Source organism: Cyprinodon variegatus, unplaced genomic scaffold (assembly GCF_000732505.1).
Source record: "Cyprinodon variegatus isolate N-32 unplaced genomic scaffold, C_variegatus-1.0 Scaffold584, whole genome shotgun sequence".
Taxonomy (NCBI): Eukaryota; Metazoa; Chordata; class Actinopteri; order Cyprinodontiformes; family Cyprinodontidae; genus Cyprinodon; species Cyprinodon variegatus.
The window spans coordinates 446849-453501 of NW_015151037.1; the positions used below are offsets into that span (position 1 = coordinate 446849).

At 31.4% G+C, this 6653-nt stretch overlaps 1 long non-coding RNA gene across 3 annotated transcripts in view; it reads left to right on the forward strand.

Moving 5' to 3' along the window:
• LOC107095921 overlaps nt 1-2615 on the forward strand; it is a 155503-nt gene extending 152888 nt beyond the window's left edge. For 2 of the 3 annotated variants that reach the window (XR_001481768.1, XR_001481767.1), the window contains exon 4: nt 2279-2615. This is a non-coding gene — a long non-coding RNA (uncharacterized LOC107095921). The remainder of the gene's footprint in view (nt 1-2278) is intronic. The other variant, XR_001481766.1, reaches the window with a different exon arrangement.
• The last annotated feature ends 4038 nt before the right edge of the window (nt 2616-6653 follow it).

Consider the following 6653-nt stretch of genomic DNA (forward strand, 5'->3'; position numbering starts at 1 on the left):
AGATGACATGATGTGAATTGGAGCTATAGAAATAAACTGAATAGAATTGAAATGAGTTCGAAGTTTGGTTTTACTTAAATTTACTTTTTTAAATTTAGTTCAGCTTTATCTCTTTAGCTGCAATCGTAGATTGAAATCAGTTTATTTCGTCTCTAATTAATGAGAGGATGATTTAAGTTGATTTAATTTGGGGAAGTTTAGTTTAGTTCTGGTTAAACTTTAAGTTACTGAGTTTAAATTGGTTCAGTTCAGGTCACTAAATGTTTGTTTGGTCCAATTCATTTCAGTTCATTTCACATCTGTTCCCATTATAGAATAAATGCCATGAAGGAGCCTCCAGTTTGAATACAGTATTGATATCCTCTTTAATTTGGCACATTTTCAAACACAGTTCAGTCCAATAAGGATTTAGATTCATTGCTCCTGTCAGAGGAAGGTCCGATCTCGAGACCAAACAGGAAACAGCTTGCCTAAAAACTTGTAGTTATGCTGTAAATATGAACTTTCCAGGCCTGGATGTGTCCCACATTGTTAGCCAGTAAAGCCGAGGTGGAGCTAAAACCAGTTTGTCTTTCTGGGATTAATGGAAAACCCCTGTTACACTGCAAAAACATTCTGAAAATGAGTAAAAATTTCTTAAATTAAGCGTATTTACCCTTAATTTGAACAGTTAAATTAGATATTTGCTCTTAAAATAAAATGATTAGATAATATGCACTGAAATCAAAGACTCCAGCTGCTTTAAATGTAAATAATCTCATTCCATTGGCAATGTGTCTCATTTAACTGCTCCATTCCAGAAAATGTTAAGAAAAAATGACTTACTTAGATTCTTAGAGTTTTTGCAGTGCACTGCTTTTGAAATGCAAACAAATGAAAGTTAAATAAATCGTTTGTATCTTAAAATAAGGGAATTGTTTGTTTAATTGAGGAGGTCAGTGAGACACCAATAGAACAGGACTATTTATATTTAAAATAAAGAAAAGCAATTGCATTGTCTTATTTCAAGTGCATTTGATCGAATTATCGTATTTTATGAGTAGATATATTCATTCTATTGAAAAATCCTGGTCAAATTAAGGCTAAATGCACTTAATGTAAGAAACGTTTACTTATTGACCATAACTGGATCAGTCTGCTTAAAACTAAAATATTAGAAGCTGCTTTTTGGATGGTTACCCAGCAGAGTGATGTCACAAGTGTTTTTAAAATGGTTTATTTTAGTCCAGATGATTTTTCACATTCTTTCACAACTGGAACCAACAGATAAATACTATTGAAGCAATTTAGATTATTTTTAAATAAATCTAGAAATTGTAGTTAGAATGTTGGACATGAGATGCTGGAGTACGTGATGCCGCCACGCTCCAATCAGGCGCCTCGGGTTGGGATGTCGCCGCCGGATCTAAATAAAACGACATCCGTTAATAATTCCTTCAAGTGTCAAACTTATTATTAGATTCTCTGATATTTGGTGCTTTTGAAAAAGGAAATATGTTTGATCTGGGGAGGTATTTTTATACCTTTTAAAGGAAGGATAAGGAGAGATGGATTATTTGCAGCGTGTGTGTGTGTGAGTGTGTCTGATCTATCAAAGCATCTCATCTTTGACAACAAAGGACTCGATGCCCCGTATGAAGACGTCACCGCAGGCTTTGGACGTGAAGATGACAGTTTCTGCTTTGCTGCATTTTTACAAAACAAAACATGATTTTAACGTTTTATTATTAAAGTAGATTTAAAGATAAATGTTCTCCAGATACCAAAGAGTTGCTAAAAGCTAAAGTCAGAGATATTCTGTCTCCAAACAGGTCCAGACATAAAATAAATGACAATGTTTTATTGATATCTGTTTTCTTTTGTGGTTTATTTATTATTCTTATTCTAAAGCTAAGCAGATGCTAATATTAGTCCATGTTGGAAATATCCTGTCCAATTAGGTGCAATGCGCATTTATTTATTATGAAACTATACTAAAAAACATCGGAATGAATTCAATAAAATAAATTCTACTTCATTTATTTCAACTTTTTTTCTGTTTTTATTAGCTTTATTTATTTTTGTTTTGTTTCTTCTTCACGGTGTTAATTAATAAACAAAATAAAACACAGGTAGTCTGAATACATTTTTTTTCGATGAATGAAATCATATTTTTTAAGTTTGTAGATAAAAAGTTGCCTTTAGGGAAAAGGTTTTGTGTTAGCGAGCAGATCTGCTGATGAACCGACGGCAGAAAGAAGAATCGTTTGGTTGAAGTTTGTGTTTCTGTGTGTTTCAGATGATCAGACGGGATGAGAACATGTTGAAACGGTCCAGGAACCCGAGACGGATTAAAAAATGACAGCAAGTCTTAGCTGCCCTATGAACACACACACACACACACACACACACACTGATCGCACTTTAAATAAACACGCTGGTTTCCAGGAATGTCTGTGAAATTCTCTCATGTCAATAAAATACTTCCAAACTTCTGGTGTCTTATTTCTTTAATAAATCAATCAACATTCAACCCAAAATTCATAAAGTTTTTACAGTTTTGCTCTTTTTCATTATTTGATTCAACCGTTATTATTATATTATCAGTTTGTTTGTTTCTATATGAAGATTAAAATGTTAGCTGTTAAGATGTGCAGAGATTCTGCACTGGAAAAAAATCTAAATCTAAATTAGTCATTTTTTCTTAAAAAAGTGCATTTGTTCTTGAATTGAGGAGATAAAAGAGACATTTTGCCGATGGAACAAAACAATTTACTTTTAAAGCAAGAATAAACATTGCATTGTCTTATTTCAAGTGTATTTTATCTAAATATCTTATTTTAAGAGTAAAAAATATTCCATTGACAAACGATCTCATTTACCTACTTAAATTAAGGGTAAATACACTTAAATTAAGATATATTTTTTTACTTTTTTCTAGATGGTTTTTCCAGTGTTAGTTTGCTTAAAACTGCTAAGTGTGTCTCAGATCCCATCCAGCACAGGAAAACGAAATTAGTCATTTTTTCTTAAATTTAAATTTTGTTCTTGAATTTATGAGGTACAGTAAGTGAGAAACTTTGCCGATGGAACAAGATGATTTACACTTAAAACAACAAAAAGCAATTTAGTTTTAGTTCTAGATTGTTTTTGCAGTGTGTCTCAGATCCCATCCCCTTTAGCATCTTCACCACAAACAAAGGAGAACTTTTCATTAAAATCTAAACCACATTATTTAGCAGCTTGATGGGAATTTCTGCTCCGCAAACACTGAAATATAAGTAAGAAATGTTTTCCTGAAATAAATTTATTTTCCCTTAATTTGAGCAAGAAAGAATAAATGAAATAAAGATTTAAAATGACTCAATCATCCTATTGTAAGTTTCTATTATCTAATGATCTCGTTTCATTGGAAGCTCGTCTCGTTTAGCCGTTTATGTTCAGAGCAAACCGACTTATTCTAGGAATGCATTTATTTTTAGCTCAGCTTTTTCTGTCTGCTTTTAAAATTAGACGCTGGAATGATGCAATGATGACGACCTTTGAACTTCAACCAAAGGCTCCAAAAAACTTCAACCTCACACTGCAAAACACTTCTAGAAATAGATAAAAAATTCTTAATTTAAGTGTATTTTCCCGTTAATTTAAGCAGGTAAATAAGATGATTGCAAATGAGATTTTTTACTCTTAAAATAAGATAATTAGATTGAAATGAGAATGGAATTGTTTTTTCTAATTTTAAATGTAAATTGTATTTTTGCATTGGCAAAGTGTCTCATTTACCTCCTCAATTCAAGAAAAAAAAAAATTCACTTATGTTAAGAAAGAAATTAATTATTTAGATTTTTATTTTTTGCAGTAAACATCTCCAGAGCTTCATCAACGTTTTCAGACAGATTTTGGACAAAAACATAAAAACAGAACAACAAGTAAAAAGTTAGCACTGAAGAAGATTAAAAATAGAAAAGGCGAAATTTATTATTTTCTCCTATTTTCTTTTCTTTTGCTTGTTTTTTATGAATCCCACAGATTTGCTCGTCCAATATGTGGCAGTTTGATAGATTACAAAATCTTTCATTTATCTTCTTCTAATGTGTGAATGTTGGACCAGTAAACATTTTTGATTTCTATGAGTAAAATTGCCTCTTAATAAACTTTCTTAAAATACTTTCCTTTTAAAATGACATTTTTACTGAATTCATTAATTTCTCATTTCATTAGAATCCTTGAGACTTTGGAATATTGAGTTTATTGAGATAAAACTACAAACTATTGTTTGAGGTTTGAATTAATGAGGTCATACGGTTCTGCTTTAATACTAAAAATCTGTTAGTTTTCTGAACATAAAAAGTTCAGATGTAACTTAAGTCAGAAGATAAATAAAGATTCATTTTAATCAGAGGCGTCCAAAGAATTCATCTTTATTCCTGCAGAATAAATCCTGCTTTTTAAAAACACTTTAGTAGAAGTTAGAGGATCAACTTCAACTTTTTACTCCAGTAAATCAGTAAAAGTAGCATTTTTAAAACTACTTAAAGTATAAAAGTAATGAAGGTAAAACTGTTAAAGCCAGCAGCTTTACTGCTCTACTCTATTAAAGGAACATTTTCTATCATTCCGGATGATAACTTCCTTAGACTTTATTCTCTTAGTTTTATAACTAAAGGTTGCATCATCTTGAAAAACTATTTATTTTGGTTTGTGGTGAGCAACAAGTTGGGGCAGCACCGAGTCCAACCACAAAGAAATTAATTGTCTGGATGAAACTAATTATTTTGATGCTTTTTATTTTTTTAAATACCAACAGGCCATAAAAAAATGAGCTTAAATGAAACAAACTAGTGAGTCTATTTCTAAAATTTAAGGAAGGAAAAAGTTGTCTAAAAAATAATTACTGCAGTAAAGTATAAATACACAAGAGTTCTACTTAAGTATTGAAGTATTTGTACTTTGTTAGTTGACGCGTCTGATTTTAAATACTAATTAGAGAGCTATGAATCCTTTTTTATTCTTCTGATTTAGAAATGTTTATCCATCTTTGTTACTTAGAAACTGGAAAAAAATATCTAGAAATGAGTAAAAATTCCTTAAATTAAGTATATTTACCCGTAATTTGAGTAGGTAAATGAGATAGTTTGTCAGTTAAAATAAGATAATTAGATAAAATGCACTTGAAATACGACAATGCAGTTGTGTTTTCTTATTTTAAATGTAAATGATCTTGTTCTATTGGCAAAATGTCTCTTTTACCTCCTCAATCCAAAAACAAATGCATTTATTTTAAGAAGAAATTACTTATCTAGGTTTCAATTTTAGAGAATTTTTATGATGCTAATTTAATAAACAAATAAACCTATTTTTAGAAAATGGATGATTTTTTTTTCTCTATTTCAATTAACAAATAGTTTCTTCATTATTGCTTCCTCTCATTCCTCTTTATAAGTTGTCTTAGTTATATTAAATCATTTTGTTTTATTTGAAATGAAATGATGCTCTGATGATGATGAACTTCAGGTTGGAGAGGAGAACGTTTGCAGCTCTGGACCTTTCTGCACATTTTTTTTCAGCTTTAACAGAAGAAATGAGGGAAGGAAGCACTCAGAGGAATCATGTCTGCGTGTCGTGCTTTTTGTCCCAGCTCACACGCTCGGCCTTAAAATCCAGCCTGACATTCTGGCTCACACGCTGCAGCCCAAAGTAGGCCAAAAGCCATCTGAGGACACGAGTCGGAGAGGTAGGGATGGGTGGGGAAGGAACAAAGCTCCGGTGATACAGAAATATTCACCATTCCTGCTTTTTTTTTGCAGGAAAGCATCTTTGACCATCAATGATCTCTATGCAGGTTTCTTTCTTTTTTCAGTCCAGATAAAAGTTCAGCTAACAGGAGATTACAAATATCGACCAACAAATAGTTTGTAAAATTCTTTGATTTAAAGAAAAGAAATAGCTTCAGGTTAACAAAAAGCATTAAATATGATTTTTTCTTTGCATTTTCTGAAGAGTTTAAAGAATTTCTGAAACATAAAAGTATCCAATCAATCCATGAATTCCTCCAGAAATAAAAGGAAGTTATTGACTTGTTGTTTTCTTATCATCTATGCTCAGAAACATTTCTGCACAGCTGCACAGATCCTCATGCAACTTTACCTCTCAAAGTTGTTTTTCTTCCTGCTGTGGGAATGTTGCTGCAAAGCTTTAGGAGTCTTTATAACCTTATTAATATATATATATATATATATATTAATAAGGTTATAAAGACGATGCTTTTTGCATGTATCTGTGACGGTTCTGCAACAGAAATGTCGTTTCCTCTGAAAATACTTTAAAAAGTTTTCAGGATGCAACAGAATTCGGAAAAAAAACAAATTTTTTTTCCCTTCATGCTCTTTATTCACTGAAATGCAGTGGTGTCAAAAGTTCACACATTTATTACTTCAGTAGAAGTATAGATACTGCAGTTTAAAAACACTCTGGTAAAAGTTGAAGTATCAACTTGACCTCTTTACTCCAGTAAAAGTGAAAAAGTATGTGCTCCAAAAACTACTTAAAGTATAAAAGTATAAAGTAACCTTTAATAAAAAACAGCCAGATGCCACTATATGAATTGAAAGCTCAATTTTTCAACTATTTCTATAAATTCTCTGAGATAGGGCCAAGGATGAGGGAGGTCTTGT